The 21,367-nt window shown below is 44.1% G+C and overlaps 1 long non-coding RNA gene across 1 annotated transcript; it reads right to left on the bottom strand.

Annotated features, from left to right (window-relative positions):
- Positions 1-14,724: 14,724 nt before the first annotated feature.
- LOC118560468 lies at positions 14,725-18,168 on the bottom strand. Its single transcript, XR_004929372.1, has 3 exons — positions 17,843-18,168; positions 15,530-15,593; positions 14,725-14,767 (listed from the first exon to the last, which is right to left on the bottom strand). It is a non-coding gene; the product is annotated as an uncharacterized LOC118560468 (long non-coding RNA).
- Positions 18,169-21,367: the final 3,199 nt, after the last annotated feature.

Genomic DNA, 21,367 nt, shown 5'->3' with positions numbered 1-21,367 from the left:
TGACGCAGCACTGAGTTAAGTACCTTTCTCACCAGCCGAATCATTCGCTCCCAAACACCACCAAAATGTGAAGCAGCAGGTGGATTAAAAATCCAATTAATTTCTACCTGTGCCAAAAATAACTTTATTGTGTCCTGATCTAGATTAACAATAGATTCTTTCAATTCTCTCTCAGCACCAACAAAGTTTGTTCCATTATCACACCATAACTGTTTAACATGTCCTCTTCTACTGATAAATCTCCTCAATGCATTGATGCAAGAATCTGTATTAAGAGTAGCTGCAATCTCCAAATGGACGGCTCGACTTGCCAGGCAAGTAAACAAAACACCATATCTCTTGCAGTATGTCCGTCCTCTTTTAACTTCAAATGGCCCGAAATAATCAACCCCAGTATTAAAAAAGGGGGGATGATCTGGGAGAATCCTTGCAACGGGCAAATCAGCCATTTTTTGCATTAAGGGCCGACTGTTATATCGCCTGCAGATGCTGCACTCACCAATAACCTTTCTCACAGCAGAATTTCCCTACGTAATCCAAAACCTTTTCCGTACAGTTGACAGTGTGTGTGTCCGTCCTGCATGTCCAAGAACTTGATGAAAATGCCTGAGGATTAACTTGGAGATGTGTTGTTCTTTTGCCAGAATTATTGGATGTTTTACTTCATCTGGCATTGCACTTCTATGAAGACGGCCTCCAACTCTTAAAATTTCATCTTCCAAAACAGGATCCAACATATAGATAGAGCTCTTACGGCTCACTTTAGAGTTGTGCGACAGAGCTTCAATCTCATGTTGGAATTTTTGCTGCTGACAGTACACAATGATGAAGTTCTCTGCACTTTGGAGCTCTGCCAATGACAAACTTCCACCTTTTGAGTGATTAATGATCCTTTGGCACCTTCTTGTGTTCATCTGATGTACAACCGGGTTATTGTCTATTACAGAGTTGAGCTGTTTTCGCCTTCTACATTTCTCCTTTAGTACACACTTCAGCCTTAGGTACCAGGCCACTGCTCTTTTAAGTCTTCTCCAATCGGAAAAATGTGCAATAAGCTGGTCAGTAGGTGCAGGAGTGTCAAGGCCAATGATGTTAACTGCAGCCTCCTTCTTAATCTCTTTGTCGCCAAAACATGCAATTCTACATCAATCACCCCTTTAGGCCACTTTTCTTCATCTTTCCACAAGAACTCTGGTCCATCCAACCATGTCCTAGTTTTCAGAAAGTCTGAAACTTTCATTCCACGAGACACATAATCAGCTGGATTTTCTTTTGTACTGATATGATTCCACTGAGTAGGTTCTGACAAATTTCTGATGCTTGCAATTCTATTTGCCACAAACGTGTGAAAGCGTCTGTCTTCATTATTGATGTATTTTAACACAGATGTGCTATCAGTCCAGAACACTGTTTTTTCCAGATAGATATTCAGCTCTGCTTTGACCATAGCATCCATCTTCACAGCTAAAACAGCAGCTGAAAGTTCAAGCCTCGGGATGGTGATAACTTTCAGTGGTGTTACTCTGGCCTTCCCCATAAGGAAAGCAACATGAATGATGTTTTCATAATTTATCATACGAATGTACACAACAGTTCCATATCCAGTTTCACTAGCATCTGAAAAGTGGTGTAATTGTGCATTCTTTATGGCTCCAAACCCAACAGGTTTTATGCAGCGGTCAACACTAAAGGTAGACAGTAGCGCAAGCTCCTCCAACCATCTTCTCCATTTGTGTAAAATGTCTTGTGGCAGTGCATCATCCCAGCCACAGCTTCTTTTACACAGTTCCTGCTGCATCAGTTTTGCTTGTAATGTCACTGGTGCAAGGAAACCCAGTGGGTCATACACAGAACTATTCACAGATAACATTCCACGCCTGGTCAGGGCTTGCTGTTTCAGCTTCATCTTAAACTGGAAGGCATCAGTCTCCACACACCACTGCAGACCCAAAGCTCTTTCCATTGGAAGCTTATCGATATCCAGATCCAACTTCTTCAAATCTTTTGCTCTCTGCTCTTCTGAGATGGCCCGCAGCACAACACGACTGTTGCTTATCCATTTCTCCAATATGAAGCCTCCTTTTTTGCACAGAGCAACAAGATCTCTTATCAAATGGATAGCTTCCTCTTCCATGGCTGCACTTTTGAGACAATCGTCAACATAAAAATTCTGTCTCACAGTTTCTATGACTTCTGGTGGAAATTCAGTCTGATTGTCTTGGGCAGTTCTTCTTAAAGCATATGATGCACAGCTGGGGGATGAAACAGCTCCAAACAGATGGACCATCATCCTATAAGGTACTGGTTCCTGTGTAATGTCACCATTTGGCCACCAGAGAAAGCGGAGAAAGTCGCGATCTCTTTCGGGCACCTGCACTTGATGAAACATAGCTTTAATGTCTCCCATTATGGCTATTGACTCTTCTCTAAATTTTATAAGAACCCCCAGCAGAGTGTTGGTGAGGTTGGGGCCTGGCAACAACTCGCTATTCAAAGACACTCCTTTAAACACCGCAGCACAGTCAAACACCACACGTAAAGCTCTCTTTTTTGGATGGTAAACCCCATGGTGGGGAATATACCAAATTCTTCCATTGTCACAATGCAAAAGATCCTCAGGTACACGTTCTGCATATCTACATGAAATGATGTTATTCATATACTCCAAATACTCCTGGTGAAAGTCCTGATTAAGCTTGAATCTTTTCCTGAGACTTTGTATTCTCTGTTTGGCTACCGCAAAATTGTTTGGTAAACAGACATCCAGTCTTTTAAATGGCAGGTTCAAGCAATACTTCCCATCCTGCATTGCTGCAGATGTTTCCATAATATTGAGAAACTTTTGATCTTCTCTGGACATTTCTTGTTTATCAACTGATCCTTCACAGAAATCATGGTTGTACTGGCTCTTGAGCAGTTCCTCCAACTTGCTCACTGAAATTCTGTTGACTGTTACAGATGAGTCTTCTTGTACACCACTGCTATCCAAGGGTCCATTGACCACCCAGCCAAGTACAGTTCTGACAGCATAGGGGCCGTTATCTTGGCTGTTGATGACTTCCCATGGTTCTAATAACCTTGGAGCATTGGTACCAATTAACAGATCAACCTCAGCATTTATAGATGGCATGTGAACTCTTGACAAATATGGCCACTTTATTAAATCTTCAGATGTCATCATATCATCTTTGGTCACAGGCATTTGTCCCTGCGTGATAACTTCTGGCAGAGGATAAAATGTATTGCTCTCCAGACCAGCCACCTCAAGATTATGCAGAGAAAATGCTGGACTTATTTTAGCTTGGCCCATTGTTCGAAGAAGGACTTGTGTTCGCTTTCCAGTGAGGTGCAGTTGATGCATTAGCCTTTCAGAGCAAAATGTTCCAGTGCTACCTGGATCCAAGAAGGCATATGTTTGGATGGTGCATTGTCCTTTCAATGCTTTAACCTTTACAGGGAGAACAGATAACATTCCACGATCCTTACCGGCCCCTGTATGGCCACATGTTGCATTCACAATTGATGAGGGTTCTGATATTCCTGTTTCACACTCAGGAGAAATTGTCTCTCTTCTTATATGTAGAACAGTTAGATGACATTCATTACAAATTTCACAAGTTAATCGTGCTTCACAATTCCTGCTGATGTGGCCCCACTGCAGACAGCCAAAACATAATCCTTTCCTTCTCAGCAGAAAGACTTTGTCCTTATGCAGTTTTCTTTGAAACTGTTTGCATTCTTCTAGTGGGTGAGCTTCTGAACAACAAGCACAACAGCCATTACTTCCTCTAGCTGCAGCATGTTGCTGATCAACCTCTCCTGAAGCACTCACAGATGTCACAGTGCTGGCCACTACCTTCCCCTTGGTCTTAATCCCAGGATGCCGTTGACGATTGATGGATGATGTACTGAAGCCGAAATCTTGTAATTCTCCAAAAAAAGGATCTGACAAAACTTTGACAAGTCGCTCGATGAATGCAACCATATCATTAAATCCTGCCCGGTATCCAGTTGTCTCCATTATATCATAAGCTTTATTTCGCCAACGCTCTCTTAAGTTGTATGGCAATAATCTTAGCAAGGATTGCTCTCATATTTACGGGCATGTCCAGCTCCTGCACGTACTCCAGTTCTTCCATTACGTTACAGCAGCCACGCAAAAATAAAGAATAACTCTGTAATGCCCTAATGTCCTCAGTTCTTATTGTTGGCCAGGACAAGGCCAACAATAAAAAAAAATTGTTGCGTTATGGTCTAACAAAGTTAACGTGTTAATTAAGTGCTAAAACTAACAGCCCTAATTCTAACTGTCAGGACTCTGCTAGCAGCGCCGTGCAGTTTTCTGCTGGCTTTGCCTTTTTTCCTCCCTCTCCCTTCTTCACAGGTGGCTGGAGTGACAGATGGGCATGGTACACACCTGCGGCTCGTTCACCAGCGTGCAGCCCTGCTATTTAAGCAGCACTCTGACAGCTGATGGATGCCAGAGTGTTAATCTAGTTTGGTATGCTCAGAGGCCTCTGTCTATGACAGTCAACCCTTTCCAGCATTTCAATGTTGTCTCTTGTGTTCCTCAGGTCGTTTTCCGTTTGGAGAATGTCTCCAACGTTCCCTCGTGCCCTGTCATCCCAAGTGAAGGACCGCAGGTTCAGGCTGTTCCAGCTCCTGCTCCTAACACATCCCTGTGCTCTCTGGTTCCATCAGCTGACTCCGGATCCCACCTACGCCGCTGCTGCTCGGGCCCCTCTCCTGGGATTTCCATCAACCAGCCCATCAGTCCCACAGTCACGGCTCACCTCGAGAAGGCTCCAACTTAGTCCGTCACTCCACTCCACTCCACTCCCCCCGGCCCAGTTCCATCACCCGGCAGTAGGTTGCGTTCACGTGACTCTCCTCCCCTCATACTTCCGTTCCCAGAGACTTGTCTAATCCTCTCGCTTCTCACCCACAGAATGATCGGGCCCCTGCTCGCGGCGACTTCCCCGTCTGCTCAGCCGAGCTCCAACTTCTTGTGTTTGCATGTTTCAGTTAGTTTAAATAATATCTGAACCTGCTCTTGTCTTCCGGTGTGAGTTCTGCATGTGGGTTAAACACCTTAAGACCATGACACTAACACACTCTATTGTAAACAAAGTAATCACAAAATAAAACCTTTGAGAATCACTCCTATACTGTGTCTGGTTTCTATTCATAGGGAATAAAGGTCAGACAAAAGTTAATAAATCTATCAGTGAACTAACATTTCCATCATGTTTTTAGCAGGTAATGGACAGAAATCTGGTTTCAACAGGATGGAGAACTTTGTACCTGAGAGTTTCCAGTCTGCAGTTTGGACTCTCCAGTCCAGCAGAGAGAAGCTTCACTCCTGAATCCTGCAGGGGCTTGTTACTCAGGTCCAGTTCTTTGAGGCGGGAAGACACATCCAGATCTTCTGCTGATGACACTAAGATGAAGATCAGAGCTGACCACTGAGCAGGAGACAGTTCATCTGTGGAGAGACTTCCTGAACGCAGAGACTGTTGGATCTCCTCCACTAGAGAACGATCCTTCAGTTCATTCAGACAGTGGAACAGATTGATGCTTTTCTCTGCTGACACATTCTTACTGATCTTCTCCTTGATGTACTGAACTGTTTCCTGATTGGTCTGTGAGTTACTTCCTGTCTGTGTCAGCAGACCTTGTAGGAGTCTCTGATTGGTCTGCAGTGAAAGTCCCAGGAGGAACCGGAGGAACAAGTCCAGGTGTCCATTTGGACTCTGGAAGGCCTGATCAACAGCTGTCTGGTGAAGAGACTTTAGTTTAGGTTTCTTAGAAAATAAAGACTTCTTAGATGTTTGTGTTTCTTCCATCAGGTTGACACCAGAGTTGATGAAGGTCCGATGAACATGAAGAGCAGCCAGAAACTCCTGAACACTCAGATGGACGAAGCAGAACACCTTGTCCTGGTACAGCCCTCTCTCCTCTCTAAAGATCTGTGTGAACACTCCTGAGTACACTGAGGCTGCTCTGATATCGATGCCACACTCTGTCAGGTCTGATTCATAGAAGATCAGGTTTCCTTTCTGCAGCTGATCAAAAGCCAGTTTTCCCAGAGACTCAATCATCTTCCTGCTCTCTGGACTCCAGTGTGGATCTGTTCCAGCTCCTCCATCATACTTGACCTTCTTCACTTTGGTCTGAACCACCAGGAAGTGGATGTACATCTCAGTCAGGGTGCTGGGCAGCTCTCCTCCCTCTCTGGTCTCCAACACGTCCTCCAGAACCGTAGCAGTGATCCAGCAGAAGACTGGGATGTGGCACATGATGTGGAGGCTTCTTGATGTCTTCATGTGGGAGATGATCCTCCTGGCCTGCTCCTCGTCTCTGAATCTCTTCCTGAAGTACTCCTCCTTCTGTGGGTCAGTGAACCCTCTGACCTCTGTCACCATGCCAACACACTCAGGAGGGATCTGATTGGCTGCTGCAGGTCGTGTGGTTATCCAGAGGCGAGCAGAGGGAAGCAGTTTCCCCCTGAAGAGGTTTGTCAGCAGAACATCCACTGAGGTGGACTCTGTAGCATCAGTCAGGATCTCCTGGTTCTGGAAGTCCAGAGGAAGTCGACTCTCATCCAGACCATCAAAGATGAACAGAACCTGCAAGTGTTCAAAGCTGCAGATTCCTTTGGTTTCAGTAAAGAAGTGATGAACAAGGTCCACCAAGCTGAACTTTTTCTCTTTCAGCACATTCAGCTCTCTGAAGGTGAATGGAAATATGAAGTGGATGTTCTGGTGGGCTTTGTCTTCAGCCCAGTCCAGAGTGAACTTCTGGGTTAAGACTGTTTTCCCAATGCCAGCCACTCCCTTTGTCATCACTGTTCTGATTGGTTGATCTCTTCCAGGTGGGACTTTAAAGATGTCTTCTTGTCTGATGGTTGTTTCTGGTCTGTGTGGTTTCCTGGATGCTGTTTCAATCTGTCTGACCTCATGTTCCTCATTGACCTCTCCAGTCCCTCCCTCTGTGATGTAGAGCTCTGTGTAGATCTGGTTCAGAAGGGTTGGACTTCCTGCTTTAGCGATCCCCTCAAACACACACTGGAACTTCTCCTTCAGACCAGATTTAAGTTGTTGTTGACAAAATGGAGCAAGATGTTCTAAATGAACAGAAAAAGTGAAATCAGGAAGGAAACCAAATGATCTTCTGAAGATGATGTGAATAAATGTGATTCCATCTCTTCAGACATCAGTAAATGTGTGATTTATCCATCAGGTTAAATCTTTGTAGAAATCCTCTTACTGCTCTGCAGACGGTCAGCCAGATCCTCCTGCTTCATCCTCCTCAGGAAGTTCAGAGTGATCTTCATCAGTGCCTCTCTGCTGCTCCTCCTCTGCTCTTCATCCTCACCTTCCAACACCTCCTCATCATCTCTCTGACTCTCTGAGCAGTCTGGGTCATCTGGACTCAGAACCTTCTGGATCTTCTTCAGCTCCTTTTTCACAAAAGTGACAATGTTGTCCTCCAGCAGCTGGAACAGAATAATATATGAAGGACACATCAGACTGAGATCATGGATCCAAACATCAGAACCATGTTGGACAGACTGACGGTCCACTGGTCCACAAAGTCCAGCATGGAGACGACTGAACAGAACCCATGGAAAAGTAGTTGTTGTACATGTACAGACCATAAATATGGAGTCCAGCTGGGTTTGATGCTGCTGGGCAGATGGACCTCTGGGAACCTCTGAGTTCTGGTGGTCCACTCTGTGGAGGAACCAGAACAATTAGGAAGGAAGGAAATATTCATCCAGCAGTTTTCACAGATGAAATCACCAAGAGCTTCACAGTAAAAGTCCTTAAAACAGAAAAACTGAGCATCGACTGAACACGATACAAAGAAGTTAAAAAGAGGAAGATGAGATAAAAGGATGAAGACCAGAACCACCAGAACCTCCCAGTAGACATTTTAAAAAGTGGGTCTTGAACTGGGACTTCAAACTGTCCACACTGTCAGCAGATCTGATGCTGGTGGGGACAGTGACCCAGAGCTTGGAGACAGTGGAGGTGAAGGTTCTGTCCACACAGGTCTTCAGGACAGTGTGTGGGACATCCAGCAGGTTCTGATGACTAGATCTGAGGTGGTGTGGACCTGGAGGAGGTCTGAGATATGTGGCTGTGTGTCCATGTAAGGTTCTGTCCTGGATGTGATGGTGAGTATTTTAAAATGGATCCTGTAGGTCCCTGGAAGCCAGTGAGCTCACATTATATCTGTCCACACAGAGACAATCAGAAGGTAAAGGTCCATGAAGGACATCTGGATGTGAGCAGAGAACCAGAGAATCCAGGTAGTTGGAGATGTTTAATGTTCCTGCTGATCCACTAAGAACTAGCAGAACCTCTGATGGTCCACTTCAGCTCAGCTTGGTTCCATATGAACATTAGATAAGATAAGATAGGCTTTATTGATCTCACGGTGGCGAAATTCACTTGTCACACATCGGCTTAATAAACGAAAGAAGGTGTCAAAAAGAGTAAAAGGTGCATAAGGTATAAGGTATATACAGTGTTTAAAAAAATAAAAAATAAAAGTACAAGGGAAATAAAGCAGATATTTAGGGTGTGTTATGCAATAATAACGCCATGATAAATAATTGATCTCGGATTGAATTCTGAACAAGGGAGAAAGAAAGAGAGCAAGGACAGCCCTCCTCTCTCCCTGGTTCAGACAAAGAGCTCTCTTCACTTCTGCAGACTTCTTCAGCTCTACAACAACTCTCTCAGAGCAGAAAAAGGAGAAGGCCTGGACCATGAGGCCAAATGGCCTCCTCTGCTGGGACATCTGAAGAAATGTAGCTGTGCCAGCCACGCTTGATCCAGGGTCTGCTAGACTCGACTGCCTGCTTCAGCAGAGGACCTGACTGAATCCGGACAAACAACACACAAAATACAAAGCTAAGTCTGCTGTTTAACATCATCACCGGTAGCAGGAGCAAAGATCCCGCATGCGAAACAGCTCTGTGTATTTCTCCTCAGCCTGTAAGGGAAAGGGAACCCCGATGGAGCTGAAAGAAAAAAACCCTGCTCAAATCGGACTTAAACCGGGTCAGAGAACGCGGCAGGGACCAGACCTCCGACCCGACCACGCTGTTAGCTCATGCTGCAGAGCTGAACGCTCGCCGCCAACAACAACCAACGACTTCCCTCCTTCAACGCTCCTTCCGTGAATGGCCAAACTGGACAGAACTGACACGAGACAAAGGACAGGTTTGGACAGCGAGCTGAGGGAGAAGTTAAAAGATTTATTTTGTAAACCATGGTGTTTAGAACAAAAGAGCTAACCGGTAGCTCGCGCTAGCCAAACTGCTATTAGCCTTGCTAACATGCGGTTTCGGACATTTCAAAAGGAGTTTGTTTTAAAGCATAAAGCGTAACTGTTCTGCTCCGTCATCCTTCGATGGTGTTATGAGCCTTATCCCCACATTACTATTGAATATTAATGTTGGTAAAGGCAATTTTGATAACTTTATGTTGTAACCTCTTAGCCCCTGATTCGCTGCAGCGACCCCTAGCGCCTGGAGGTAGAATCTTATAAACAAAGGCAAGCGATTCTGAATTAAATTAATTTACAGGACAAACCGGTCCTCAGAATATTATTTCAACAAATAATGTTTTGTTTAACTTGGGCTTTGCATTGTGAATGGATTGAAATACGTGCCAAATGTTTTTAACTCCACTCCATGTTTTTTCTTTTATCAGACCTTCAGTGAACAAGGATTCACTGAGTTATTCTGATCATAATCAACCACTCTTGTTTGTCTTTTGTTTGTTTTTGCATGTAAATAGTTCCTTAGCTTAGCTTCTTTTTATCTTCATTTTGCTTAGTAGTTTAGTTAAGTTTCACTAGTCTAGTAGAGAGGATTTATTAATCGAAACATTGTGTTAATTCAGGTAAACAGCATTACATACTGATGTTCTCTGGATGTTCATTTTATTTCTGTTATTAAATTCTTGAACTTGAAAAGAAGTTGTCACTCCTTTATTCTATGTGTGTGCAGGTTTTGCTGTTAAAAGATTGTTAGTGCTCGAATTCATCCCTTTCAACCATTGTCTTGATATCAGCTTAAGAGCTGATCATCACCATACAATACTTAACAGACAGAGAGTTATTTATGAAACATTAAATAACTTTAAACAGTGTATAATTGCACAACAGGTGACTTATGTACAAATTGAATGACGTTGGAATTAAGCTTTCCTTCGTGAGAGAAAGTATTGTTTTGTGGTTTTCTTAGCAGAGAGGTGATGTGAGGACATAACCATTACACGGTTCCTGTTTTTATCCAAACATCTGTCAAGCATTGAGATTAATTGGTCTGTTATTGAGAGTGTTTAGATAAGAGTTTCCAGAAATGAAGAGCATATTGGCCAAAATCTAAAACGTGCACACGATTGTTCCAGAAATGTTCTCCACATACACACCAATGGTATACACACAAACCCCTAATGTCTCACACAGACACACGCACACATGTAGCCTTTAAAAGGAGAAGATTCAGATCCGTTGTTAGGACTTCTTTAGATGTATTCTGTGGAATGATCATCTAATAAATAAAGGTCCTCCTGTGGCACGCAGAGATACTGGAACCTTCTCCCGAGTCTTACTTTTTTTAAGTTTTAATAAGTTAAATAATCTCCCACACCTTCCCTGCTGAACTGCTCTCACAACGCACACAGGAACCAAGTCTTGATGGGTCAGACTGGCTCTACCAGCTATTTCCCAGCGGGTCGTGGAAATGTGATCCACTGTTAGTCTGACATGGAGCCAGGAAGCAGCAGAACCTCCTGATCAGCATCAACACTCCAGACATGAAGACATGAAGGTGTTTTCATCAGAACAGGGCAGCTGATTTCTGGAGATAACGGATCAAACCTCTGTCTGCAAATAGAACTGGAACATCTGAGAGTTCACTGGGAGGAACTGGCTTTCTGTTCTTGGCTCTTAAAGAAATGGAGTGGGTCATTTCCAGAACCTCAGACTCAGACTGAGGAGACCGGTCCATACTAGGGGTGGTGATTGGCTAAAATATCACAACATGATTCCTTGCAGTGAAATCAGGATTTTATTAGTTTCCCAAAGTAACAATAAAGCTGTTGAAGAAAAATCTAGAGAAGCATTTAGACCAGAGCATTTCTGGACCCATTTTAATGAGTTGCTGCAGTTCTGCTAACTTGTCTGAAGCTCAACTGAAATGTAATAAATCCATTGAGATATTTAAGAGCTGAAGAACAGCTGCAGCTCTAAACTCCTGTGAGGGAACAACACCAAGTCTCTGGTTCTGATCCCAGTGATTGTTTCAGCTCCAGCTGAGAAGAACTGAAACTCTTCAGTCACTAAAACTGAGGAAGACTTTCAGATACGATGACAAAACGGTTCAGGAACAACGAAAGAAAGTCCAGTTGGTTCCATGTTGGATTTGATTCAATCACTATGAATATGGGAGAGGGACTAAAGAGTCCAGTTAGCTCATTAACATGGAACAGAACCAATCAGAGTGAGCTCCAGTCCAAACTAAATCTTTGACTGTAAGCAGAGAAAAGTGTTTAATGATGGCGACTAATCAATGAGGCCCAAAAGCAAACAGATCAGAGCTGTTAAACATGATGTAGCAGCATCCAGGACGCCTCCAACAACATCCATTCTTTCCACTTTCACTGCTGTGGTTCTGGAGAACATCCAACACACACCGCTTCACATATGAACATAGAAATGTGGGAAAAAGAGCTGAGCTCACGTTAAACACATGTTGGAATAAAAACATTTCAGACTGACTCAGTTTCCACAGTTACAGCAGTTAGATACAGCTCACCTCTCTGAGGATGGAGGGCCAGGAGATTTGAAGTCAATGAGACGACCCTTTGACCAGTCGCTCTTAAAGGACACACAGCTGGGTTCTGGTTCTTGTTGATGTTTATCTGTCAGTGTCTTAGGAATCCTGTCAGAAAAAAAATATTATAATAGTTTAAGAGAGTTTTATTTTATTTTTAAATACAACTGATAACAAAAAAGAGCTGTGTAACACAACAGAACCAGATGGTTTATAAACTTGATGTTCTAAATGGTTCCCATCAGAACCGATCCAATCCTCCATCATGTTCCTGATCATTGATCCTCCAGAATAAAGTCCAGCCTTGTTTCAAGAGCAGAAAGAGCTGTTCTGTTGGTTCCTGAGGTCCTGGTACCATGGTGTTCTGGACTGGTTGGGTCTCCATGGCATGTTGACCTCAGGAGAGGATCAGACAAAGAGCGATCTGACACCTCCCTGGAGCCAGACCAGCAGGGTGGGGGTCAGGAGGGGTTCAGAAGTGGGCATCTAATAGTCGAGCTCTGACTCCTTGAGCTTGGATGGACCCAGGTCCAAGAAGCTACAGAACCCCCTCCATGTGGGCCACCATCTGCTGGGAGGTCGGGTTCTATAGGAGTTGGGTAACAGGTGAGGACGGAGAGCTGGGTGTTATAATTCCTGGGGTCTTGAACTGGATCTAGAGACATGGAGGTTCATCTCACTGGTGGGTCAGGAACCAGAGCTGGTGTAGGAGGTTAACTGGTACCAGCTAGATGTTTGGACTCACCTCCATGAACAGCTGGGGTTCTGGAAACAAACTCCTGCAGAGGGGCTGGACTTTCTCCTCCTATAGAGTTACCTAGAGAGGATTCTGGTGGCTGTGGAGAAACTAGTGGATCTTCAGTTTGCTTTGAAAAAGTTCTGTAAACCGATGGGTCCAAAAGGGACAGGATGGTCCATCCCCAGCTGGGTCTGGTTTGGGGGGAACTGCAGACCTGGATTTAGGATTTTGTCATGTGGTAGAAGGAGCGCTCCAAGGTCAGTGAAGGAGTTAAAAAGCTCCCTGTTGTCATGGTAACAGGAGTGGATCATCCTGTCTGCTCTCAGGCTTTAGCATCATTAAGGACCCTCTGCATCCTGCCAGAGACCTGTTTGAACTTCTAGCTTCTGGGAGGAGCTATGGAGCGATTAAATGTGGGACATCACGCCACAATTAAAGCTTCTTTTCTCAAGCTGTGATGATTTTAAACATACAGACTCTATGATGAATGATAAAAGCACTTGTGGCTCTTTGTTTTATTTTATTTATTAGGGTTTTAGAATTTGTCTAAAATGTTTATGTGCCTCTCTCGTCGTATCAGATTGGGTAGCTATGGTTTACATCCCTCTGTCCGTGTAAATGTCAAATTGTGCACTTCAGCTACTTGCATCACTGTTCCAATGTTGATTTTTTAAACTGCAAATGGCAAATAAAGGGAAATCTGAATCATCCTGAGATGCTAAAAGCTCTGGACTCTGTGGAGCTGTGCTGCTCAGCATGCCTCCTTTCTTTATGTCCAGTTTAGAGATTTTTACACAAAATATTTACGGAGAACTGGCAACTGGTCACCAGGGACCCATTAGAACGTAATTTTGACTTCAAAGTCATGTAGTTCCTACCGTAGACTTCTATTTTAAAAACTCTTGGTTCCAGATGGTCGTCTAGGTCCTCCTCCTTTGATTGACACATTTGTTGACCAACCATGTTGATCCACAGTTTCTCCAGAGCTAATGTTAGTCACCATAGCTCATTTCTAAAACCCTCCCTCCTCCTGGATTGATGTACGTTAGTCAGACCAGTCAGTTTAGATGATCATTGCCACATGTGGAGAGAAGTGTGAAGGCCACTTCTGTCCTGGGCTGCACTCTGGACTCTGTGGAGGAAGTGGCTAAGAGGAGGGTGTTGTCCAAGCTCACATCCATCATGGACAACACCTTCCACCCCCTGCACCAGACTGTAGAGGAGCTGAGCAGCTCCTTTAGTGCCAGACTTAGACATCCTGTCTGTAAAAAGGAGCGTTACCGTAGGTCATTCATTCCTGCTGATAGCAGATTATACAATGCTGCACTGTAACTGTAACCATAACTGTAACAACTAATGTGCAATAATCTATGTAATACACTGGGCTACAACCCGTGCAATAATCCTGAAGAAGTGACTTCTGCTGCTATCAACACCTGAACATATGTCAGTACACATGTATGTACAAATGTATGCAAGTATGTATATGCACATATATACGTGTAGGTATGTATGTATGTAGGTGTATAGGTATATATATAAGTATATATATATATATATATATATATATATATACTTTGAGTTGTCAGATTCATTTATTCATTCAATAGAAATTCATCTGAATTTTAATGAAAACCTGAATGGTTGGTCTGGGTCGTATTTAGACAGAAAATAAATGTAAAGGTTCTTCCATAAACGTCTGATCAGCCGTCCTTCTTTCTAGGATGAATAATGTTGAACACATGTTGGTCATCAAGATCCAGGAGATGTTCTGGAAGTTGGTGAGTTTTTCCAGATGTGTCCTGCTGGAACCCAGAGCTCTAAGCAACAGGCTGGTGTCACTCAGCTGGTTGTGCAACACTGACTTGCTGTTTGTCAGAACCCACGGTACCATGCTGAGCTGCTCTGTTCAGTCTGGATGAAGCAGCAAAGAGGAACAGCAGCAGCTTCAGGACCACTTGGTCTCTTCTGGCCTGATATAGTGAGAACGCTGTGTGAAAAGGGCTCTGGACACTTAGAGATGCTGATCTCACCTCTGAGCGTGGCTCTGGCTCTCAGCTTCCCCACACAGAGTGGTTTTAGAGGGAGGGACTCCCTCCTCTCTGTCCTCACACTGATCCATGCTGCTGAATTCACATCCACATCAGCTCACACACACTTTCTACCTTCACCTGCAGAGGAAACACAAATCATTCATCTGCACATCAACTCTGATCATCCTTTACATCATTAGTGCTGGAAAAAGATCAGCTGCTCCTCCTCTGATTGGCTCTTCTTCTCTGCTTCATATCAGTGTCAGTTGAATGCAGTCAGACAGCAGTGAGAGGCAGAGGAAGCTGCCATCAGCTGCTGTACTTCTACTATCAGTCCACTAGATGGAGCCATGGAGCAACATTTCATCCACTCACACTGATTCACTCTGACTGAACATCAGCAACTATTTTATTTCACAATCATCAAACTCTACAAGTGGATTATCTGCTGCATCAAAGCTGAACTATTTAATAATCTGACTGAATCAAACACATTTCACATATCTGCTCCACTCAGACGTAGAAACATTCAGATCTCCGATAAACATTTAAGTTTTTTCTTGATCACATTATGTTGACACATCTGACTTGTTCATGTGTTTTTATTTATTGATTTATTCCTATTTATATTAATTTCTTCAGTGGAATATTTGGTTCTCTTGCTTGGTTAAACTCTAGAGGACTCAGATCCACTTTTACTGGTTTTATTGTGACTATTAATAAACCGGACCTTTGACTGTTGGACCTCCTGAGTGATCTAAGGAGCTGTAATCTGTCGAGTCAGCAGCAAACTGATTGGTTGTTAGAACCAGATGGACTCTGACCCGGCACACCCCCCATATAAAATACATTCACACTGTTAACATCAGCTGCTGGTGCTGAAGAAGAAGATTTGCTCACATTTACCAAAATGGAGCCAGAGCCAGAGAAGTGGAGCCACAGTGAAGTCCGGGCTTTATTGGACCTGTGAGCAGCAGGAGAAAAACAACATGAGGTTGAAACAATGGAGGCAAAAAGTGAGACACCTGAAGCAGGATCATAAAGGTCAAAGGTCACAATAACCAGAGTGGATCAGATAGGAAGAGCAGTAAATGGTTTATTTCACTGAACTCGGTTCTGAGGCGTCAGCAGCTTTTAATCCCAAAGTCCAACAGAGATAAAGTGGAACCAGATGATTGGACCTGGATCCGTCTCTGATGTTCAGACTAGAAACTAGCTGCACATGAGGATGAAAACAGACTAAATCAGGGTTTACCACAGATGGTAGATGGACTTCTGTCAGCCTTTGTTAAAGGTCCAAACATCCAGAACCACAGCAGGTTCTAGTAGCTATGATCCAGTACAGTGAACTAACTGGTTCTGATGCTCTGCTGCTGTTCACTCATTTCTACATTCAGCCATTCATCACTGGTCAACATTCACTTCTAGATGAACTGCTTCATTTCTTGGGTTCTGCTCCAAACTTTAGTCATTTAATCAGGATGTTTTATCCAGATAGTTCTAGAGCAGCATCCCGGACTCCTGGAAGGACTTCTGGGTTTAAAATAAGCTGCAACATTCAGCCAGGAGACCCGGTTCCTCCAGAATCATTGATTTTAGCCACAGTTTCTCTCTCTGCTCATTAAAATGACCAGAACTCAGTAATAATCACAGTTTTTCTAACAGGAGATTAAACTCAGTCCCAAAGCTGATGATGCTTCTGTGTTAATAAACAGCAGCTCCATGGTCCACATGACTGGTACCGTTGGGTCCAAAGCATCAGGAAGATCTCTCAGCACCAAGAAAAGGGAACTACTTCCTGTTGACACCAGCTCAGACTCCTCTGCTTCATCAGCTGGAGCTGAAGTTCAGAACTTTGGATCAACAGGTTCTCAGAGTTCTGCTAGAAGGAGGACCAGAACATGTTGAGCTGTAGAGCAGATATGAGACCATGCCTCAGCCTCTGCTTCAGAACCGACCCACTAGATCTGGTCGGGTAGTTCAGTGTGAAGCAGCAGGCCTCTCCAGGTCCATTTCTCCATGCTGATCCCTTCCTGTGTCACTAACAGCATTAAAAAGCAAACTCACTTCTTTTAGTTTTTATGCAGAAATCAAACCATCAGAAGATCCCAGCTGGTGACAGAGTTTAAGAAGGTGGACATCAGAGCCTTGGACCTGAAACTGGACCAGAACCATTAATATTAACTGGATCAGAACCAGTTTGAGCTCCAGATTCTCTGTGGTTTCATGAACAAATCTCTTTGTTTAATGAAACTTTAGTTTGAAACATGAATTTAAGGAAAACAATGTTCCCAACAAGTTCTTAAACTCCTCAGACTCTTCATTTAGGAAATAAAATACTAACTAATAATTGTCCCTCATGGGTCAAACACTGTGGAACAACAGACTGATCACTTTTAGCAGCAAATCAACCTTTAAGTCTGATTACTGCAAATATTGTTTTATTCATAGATTTATTAGATCAGTGTTAAACTTTTGGATCATCTGACTTTAATGAATTCAAATCTAAAATATTGATGATGAAAACTTTAAAGCTGTTAACATTTCCTGGTCTGATTGGACCCACCTTCAGGTCTTCAGCTGTTCTTCAATCTGCTCTCTGAACAGCAGATATTTTACAGCTGCCATAAACAACAGGCTGGAGAAATATCAGAACCAGAACCTCAGAAGTTCTGCTTCAGTCACTCTGAATTTATCAAACCAACCATCGTTCTTAAAGGGACAGAAACACATTTTAAGACGATCCACAAAGTTTAAGGAGCTGCAGAACCTCTAAAGAGACGGTTCAGGTTTCAAGTGGACCTTTGTAACTTTAGCAGAACAGCAGCAGAACCTTTAGATCACATGTTTTTCTCAGAGTTCAGAGTTTCTGTTTGGAGGTTAAAAGGTGGTTTTAACTCAACATGAAGGACGTTCCTGTTTTTAAGCTCCCAGATATTTAGATTTTAGACGGATCATCTGGAGCCGTGAAGCTCTGATTGGGTCGACAGAGTTCTGCTCATCTAAACATCACATCTGAACATCAGCTGTTCATCATGTTGTTTGGTTCCAGTTCATCAATAATCTAATAATCCTGTAGATTAGTCTTCAGACAGCAGAGATGAAACTTTGTGCTGAAATCAGAAGTGAACATGTTCTCCAGACATCAGAGAGCAGAAACAAAGAGGAAAGTTCCTCAAGACAAAGTTCTGGTAGGAAACAAAGCAAACTTACAGTTTGTTCAGACGCTCCAAAGTGCTGAAGAACAAGATGTGAACCACTGAGACACAGGTGAGCTGCTACCTGGAAGGAGGCGGAGCTTCAGCTGTGATGGAGGTGGGACAGGTAGGAGGGCGGGGCAGCAGCAGGAGCAGCAGTGGAGTTCCTGGAAGCTTCAAGGTTCAAAGTTTCTTTCTTCTCTTCAAGGAGCAGTTTGGTTTGCAGCTGCCAGGAAGACATCAGGACAGAAAACAACAGTCACTAAACACCAGCTTCATCTGCTGGTTCTCCTGCAGAACGCTGAGAGCTGCTGGAAGCGGCTGCTTCTCCATGGTGGCAGTGTGTAGCTGCGTCCTGAATGTTCCAGTAGTTTAGCTGCACATCTTCAGCCTGCAGCTGGTTCTGGTGTTTAACAGGAAGTGAGCCGTGCCGGCAGCTCAGAGAAAACCTTCCAGCAGATTCATTCAGATCAGGTCCACATTAAAACAAGGCAGCTCCCAGTCAGAGTGCTGCAGCTTCTGCTTGATGCTTTGTGTGCACGCTGCTTTCTGCACACAGCACCAATGTGGGCTTCAGAGGTTCTGTCCGTCTGGGTCCAGAGGTGTTTCTCCAGCTTCACTCCTTCAACAGACGCATTCTTCCTGAAAACAGAGGAGGACAGTCGGCTTCTTCCTCACATCACTCACAGCTCTTTAGTTTTCACCACATTGATGTTTAAAAAGGAGGAACTGCTCCATCTGACACCTTCCTCCACCAGGAGACCCGGTTCTGATGGATCACTGCTGGGAACGGACACAAGGACAGAACCTCCTGCAGGTCCAATAATGTAGCAGCCTCTGCCATGGCTTTGACCATCATTAGTGTAGAAAACAAAGAACAGAGGAGAAACCACTGTTAAAAAGTCTCAGAGTTAAAAAGTCCATCAGCCACCAGATCAGAACAGAGTCCAAGTTCTAGAGGTTCTGGAAGCTGTCTGCTAAAATGTGGAGCTGGATGGGATTAAAAGCAGAAGAGAAGTCCATAAAAAGGGAACCAACAAGGTCCTCTGCTTCCTCCAGATGTTTCAGAGCAGCTTTCAAAGTGTCCCTGTCTCACCATCCAGTCCTCAACCCGTCCTGGAAGCAAACTGCAGGAGGTCCAAACTGTCCTGACCCGGTTCCATCAGGTCCTCCTTCAGCAGCTTTTCTAATGCCTTCAGAACCAGAGAGGTGAGAGGTTCTGGACTGAAGACAGCGAGTGTCTCTGAGCTTTAGATCTTAGCTCAGGGAACAATTACTGAGGGGGAGTGGTGGCCCAGTAGTTAGAGCAGAACTCTTGGTTCTGATAAGGCTGCTAGAACCTGGAGCAAACCTGAGCAATACCCTTAACCCCCGATTGTTCCCTGGGTTCTGGAGAAGCTGCCCGCTGCTCCCTAAGGGATGGTTAAATGCAGAAGACAGATTTCACTGTAATGTAAAATTGTAACTTCAAATAAAGATTTCTTCTTCTTCTGAACTGGACCAGGTTCTGCTGCAAAGCCGACTGAAAGGTCCAACTAAAAATGTCTGCTAGCTACAAAGAACCATTTTCCACACATTTCCTCGGGTCCCATCTGGACCAGGACTTTTCCTTTCTTTGACTCCTTGGAAAGGTTCCAACTCTATACACTTATTAATGGACCGGTTCTGTTCAGGGTCCAAATCAAAGTTTAGGAAAACAAACATCTCCTCATCAGAATAATGAACATTAAAATGATTCATTGAACATTGAAGGCGTTAGAAAGGTCCAGATTGATTCTCCCATTCAAGGAGTGGTTCTGGTTCTTTGGCTGCATCTCCATCATGTTCTTCTCACCATCCCATCCAGAACCGGACCTGTTGGTGTTCAGCAAACACTCAGCTTTGTCCTCATATCTGGACTTTGGAAGGTGAAGCTCCTTTTGGCCCATTTCCACAGTTCCCTGTAGAGCGTCATGTCCTCCTGGATGAAACAGAGATTTCTCTGGTCATTGTGGTTCTGACCCGTTTGGTGAGCCAAACTTCATTATTTGGAGAAGTGAGGATGGATTCCTGGAGGAAGACCATCTCCTCACAGAACCAGACGTCTGCAGATCCGGTTTCTGTCCCTTCACCAAGATCCACAGTGAGATGTTTAAAACCATCCCAGTCAGTGGAGGAGAAGCGGTTCTGGAGACACGGAGTGGACTCCTCCATGAGGTCCAGAACTGTTCTTCAGGTCAGCAAGAACCCAAAAAGATTAGAGAGGCAGTCTGTGCTCCCAGAACAAGTTTAGAACCAAAGGAGTCTCCAACTAGAACTGGTTTTGACTAAATGTCCCAATTCTGCCAAAAAAACACAAAAGCTGAGAAGAAATTGTGAAAGAAAGAAGAAATAATTGATGTCTTGATATAATCAATCAAAAATGAACTATTTAAAGATCCAGATTTAAAGAATCTATATAAACTGAGCCGTTGACATCTGGCCAAACTGTCTCAGTTCTTCCTGCAGCAGCGTCCAGACACTCCCGTCTCCTCCCTGCAGCTGAACACCTGACCCAGATAATGAGCTGCTGGAAGTCTGAAAGTCTGCTAACAGAGACAGAGACAAGATGGCCGCCTGGACAGAAGGGTTTGTTAGAGCTGCTGTGGAATGTGCCTCTAGTTAATGTCGTCTGACTTTCTTCACCTCTGCTAAACCTAAGTTTTACTAACCTGATCATGACTTAGGTACAAAGAAAGCAAGAAAAGAGCCAAAGCCCAGAAGAAGACACAAAGAAAGAGAAAAGCTCAGCTACAAGGACCATGACTATGCATCAGACATGGAGACTGGAAGAGGCGGAGGAGGGAATCGTGTTCTCCACCATACGGCACAATTGATTCAAACTCCTTCCAAGGAGCTCATGCTCACAAAATAACGACACAAAACACAACAATGGAGAATCTACTGGAAGCCATTCAAGCTTTCCACCTGAGATTTGACCCTCAGGATGAAAAGATGGCCGACATGAAGACAAAGCTGAGCCAAAACACGGTCATGATCAGTAGTCTGGCCAAGGCTCTAGAGTTTAATGCTGCTGAAGTGAAAGATTGTAAGGAGAAGATGGCTGTTATGGAGTCGGAGGTGTCAGTTCTACCAAAGGAAGTCAATGAGCTCCAAGTTAACTGGAGAGAACTGGATGGTTATGAACCAAGATGGAAGCTGAGGATCAGAGGGATGAAGGAGACGATGGGGGAAAACATTCAGCAGAACGTGGTTCACCTCCTGGGGAAGATTGTTGCAGAATGGGCTGAGAGGATGGATGAATACGTTGATACGGTTCATGGGCTGGGGAAGAAGGAGGAGAAGCCAACCCGCTAGATTATTCTACAGTTTACCAAACGGCAGCATAGAGACGGCAAAAGGAAAATGACTAAAACGTCTCCGCTTTGGGAGTCCACTGGTGTCCGTTTTCCAGAAGATCTGATGAAGGAGGAGCGGCTGGAGAGAGAAACTGTGGCCCCAGATTCTTCAGGCGAGGAAGGCAGGGGACCGGGCCTTCTACCACGGCCCGTTAGGATCCATA

Source organism: Fundulus heteroclitus, unplaced genomic scaffold, assembly GCF_011125445.2.
Source record: "Fundulus heteroclitus isolate FHET01 unplaced genomic scaffold, MU-UCD_Fhet_4.1 scaffold_43, whole genome shotgun sequence".
In the NCBI taxonomy this organism is placed as follows: domain Eukaryota; kingdom Metazoa; phylum Chordata; class Actinopteri; order Cyprinodontiformes; family Fundulidae; genus Fundulus; species Fundulus heteroclitus.
This window is presented reverse-complemented; position numbering and strand designations above follow the sequence as displayed.